This window comes from Gossypium hirsutum, chromosome D11 (assembly GCF_007990345.1).
Source record: "Gossypium hirsutum isolate 1008001.06 chromosome D11, Gossypium_hirsutum_v2.1, whole genome shotgun sequence".
NCBI lineage: Eukaryota > Viridiplantae > Streptophyta > Magnoliopsida > Malvales > Malvaceae > Gossypium > Gossypium hirsutum.
In genome coordinates this window covers 10973507-10977195 of record NC_053447.1, presented here as the reverse complement: position 1 = coordinate 10977195, position 3689 = coordinate 10973507, and the positions used below count along the sequence as shown (strand labels likewise).

Below are 3689 nucleotides of genomic sequence, written 5' to 3'. Positions count from 1 at the left end.
AAAAAAACTATGTATATATATATGTATAGGAAGTAATGAAAATAAAATAATAATAGGATATATACATATATGGAAAATGCACATGTAATTAAAAAAGTATATATATAAAAGATATGTGTAAATGTATAAAAATAATGGAAATAATAATGATGACAAAAAATAATAAATAATATAATAGTAAGAATGCAATAATAATATTAACAATATTAAAAAAAAACTAAAAATGTCAAATGAAGGATTAAATTGAAAATAAAAGAATTTTGAGGGCCGAATTTAAAATTAGAAAATACGCGAATGGACCCAATTAAAGTGCGCACAACAGAATGAGGACCCAAGTGGAAATTAATCCATCCTCTCAAAACACTGTGCAGTGGCACGGGCCAAATTGAAATAAAAATCAAATGTGCGGCCCAATTTCTAAAATAAGGAAGAAGGATTTAATTGAAAAGCGTTGCAAAAGGGAGGGACCGTTTTCGCAAATTTCCCTTCTGACGTCAGTACGCGCGGATCCTCCCCTCCGGGTCGGGTCACCGCGCAGGTTGCCCCTGACTAAAACGGCGTCGTTTTACTCTGTTATTTAAAACAGATTTTTACCCTTCAAAATCACTTGAAACCGAATGAAAGAAAAATAAATTAAAATAACAAAAGTTTCTCTGTTGCTCTGCTAGGGTTTAGGACCCTAGCGTCCTCGCGCCGCCTCTCAGGCGATTCGGACGGTCCGAATTCCGGCACCGGTTCCCAACTCAGGTAAGTTTTCTTTTTCTTTTTCTTTGTTATTTTAAATGAAACAAAATGAAAAGTGAAAGAAAATGAAAAACATATGTAGAACGATAGTCACTGTCGACAAAAAAAAGAAATCACCTCTTAAAAAAACGAGTTTTCGCTGCTTTATTATTGTTGATTCTCTCTATCCAAAGATCCCTCCTCTTTTACATATAAAAAGTGGTCTCTTGTAGGCCTGAAAGTAAAAAGAAAATAAGTACATCTGTTATTCTTTGCTATTTTGTTTTCCTCGGACTCCTTAGGTCCGTTTTTGCAGATAATCGTGAAGAAACGGCGCGCGTGGAGAGGGCCATCTCCGAGTCTTGCGGCGACTGGGCACTCGCTGGAGGTGTGGAAGGTGGAGGAAGTTGCGGCGCTCCCCTGTTGTCACTAGGGTTTTTTCTTTTTTTAGTTTTGGGGTTTGGTTTAGTTTTGGGCCTGTAAGGCCGTTGGGCTTGTAACTGGACTGTTTTTAATTGTTTGGGCCTGGGTCGATTGGGCCCTATTACAAAAATAAAACAAATAATGTTGTGGATTTCCAAAAGAAAAATCAAAGGAAACCATGTAAGAAAGGGACATGAAAGATTTCTTTCTTTTATTCTTTTTGGGTTTCGAGTGAAGATTTTGTTTGTTACTTTCAATTACTAGAGGAAGCAACGAGAGTTGAGAGAATAGGGAAAAAGAAAGTGGAAAGAATTGAAAGAAATGGGTTTTTTCAAAGTTTATTATTTATAAAATTAGTTTTTCATTTGGGTAATTGGACCAATGATTTATTGAAAGTTTGGGAAATTTTATAAATTTTTTAATTACTTTATAATTTTGTATAGTTTTTATAAGTAAAAAAAGAGAGTAAAGGCTAAATTGAAAAAATTTGTAAAGTTTGAGGGACTAAATTCTTTATTATACCTAATTATTTAGCAGAGGTAATAGAAAAAATCAATGGAGGGATTAAAAATTAGCAAATCAAAAAGTTTGAGAGGTTAGATCCGCACAAATCAATAAATACAATGACTAGCCTTAAAAATTCAACCAATTTTTTTTATCGAAATTAAATTCAAAATACAAATCCTAAACGCCTAATCTTCTCTACGTATAGAAAATATATTAATATATTCTTTTTACTTCATATCCTCTTTCTTTATGTTTCTTCTCATCTTGCCTTTCTTCTAGTTGAGCACTATGAGGTTTTTTTTTTAATAACTTGTTCAAATAAATTGATTATTTATTAAAATAACTAGGTATAAATTTTTGTATGAAAATGACATGTTTTTTATCATATATGTTGGTGTCGGCCATCTCACCTCTAGTACCACTCTCCGTTATCCTCTAATGATTGTCCGGTCTATAAAAGTGATATTTTTTGTGTTGGTATTGTGTTCGCCAGCATCGGTATGTTTTTTTCAAATACACTTAAAAATATAGGTATTTTGATATTAAAAAAAAGGAAATAATAATATTTAATAGGTGTCGATATTCTTGTTGCTGACACCGGTTCGATTTTTTTTTTTGCTTTTTTGATGCCAATGTTCATGTTATCCGTACCAGTTCAAATTTTTAAAAAATTGATTTTTACTTTTTTTAGTGTTGGCATTCTCTTTGCTAGCACTGGTGTGATTTTGAAAAAAAACTTTCGCCAGCGTGCTTTAGTTGTCGGGACCGATAAATAGAAGAGAGCAAGTGAGGAAGTTAAGAAATTGAAGACAAAGTTTTTTAATTAAATTGTGGTGCATCAGTTAAATTGCATGGGTAATTACAATAAAATAAAAATAGGAATTGACCTTTTTTTTAATTAATAATAGTAATTATGGTGTATCAATTAAATTACATGTTACAATAATTATGATGCATCAATTAAATTAGATGAGAAAAATTGTGGTGCAAAATCTTGTATGTTTATTTAATTAATGCAAAGTCTTTAATTAATTTCATTAATTAAGCCGTTTGAAAGACAATTGGAAAGTTTAAAAAGTTTGCATTAATTAAATTGTAAGGAAATCATTAATGGAATTAATGAGTTTTTTAACGTTTAAATGGTTTATACGGCTTTTTATCATTTAAATGGTTTTTTTATATTAAAATCATATACAATTTTTTTGTTTAAGTTTAAATGGTTTAATTGCATGAAAACTTTTTAAACTTTTCATGATTTTTTTTGAATATTTAAATTGTTTAATTACATTAAATAATGGAATTTAATTACAATAAAAATTTCAATTACTTACATTTCTAGATCTCATGTACAACTTTCTTTTAGAGAATAAAAACATCTTTTATATTTATAATAAAGTACATTAAAACCGTAAAATTCAAATTCAAATTTATTAACCCAATTTCTTTTTCTTTGCTATTATAATTATGTTACTATCTATTTTTGTTTTAATTTGTCCTTTCATTTGTTCATTTTGGCTTTTTATTTATTTTACAATTAATTAATCTTTTTATTGTTATCATTACTTGTTATATTTCTCAAGTCTATATTATTCCTGCTTATGCATTTACTTTGCCATATTATCTTCCTCTCTTCTTTTCATTTTTCCTTAGCTTTCTTTCTTCTTTTCATCGGTCCCGATAACTAAAGCACGTCGACAAATTTTTTTCAAAAACCACACTGGTATCGACAAAAAGAACGCCAACACCAAAAAAGCAAAAAAACAATTTTTTTTAAAATTTGAACCCCCACAACGAGAACGACAACGTCAACAAAAAAAATAATTTTTTTATAGACTAACCAATCATTGGGTAATCATTAGAGAATGATGGAGGGTGGTGTCAGCAGTGAAATGGCCGACACCAACATGCACTGTAGAAAACATGTCATTTTCGTACAAGATTTTGCACATGGGTCATTTTTATAAATAATTAATTTACTTGGGTCAATTATGAAAAAAAAGGCAGCACTGTGAGTTTTATGGTTTAAATCAAGGTTT

General features: G+C 30.0%; 1 long non-coding RNA gene across 1 annotated transcript; it reads left to right on the top strand.

Moving 5' to 3' along the window:
• Positions 1-246: 246 nt before the first annotated feature.
• On the top strand, positions 247-1360 carry LOC107912343 (uncharacterized). The gene is made up of 2 exons (XR_001688132.2): positions 247-747; positions 1026-1360. It is a non-coding gene; the product is annotated as an uncharacterized lncRNA (long non-coding RNA).
• The last annotated feature ends 2329 nt before the right edge of the window (positions 1361-3689 follow it).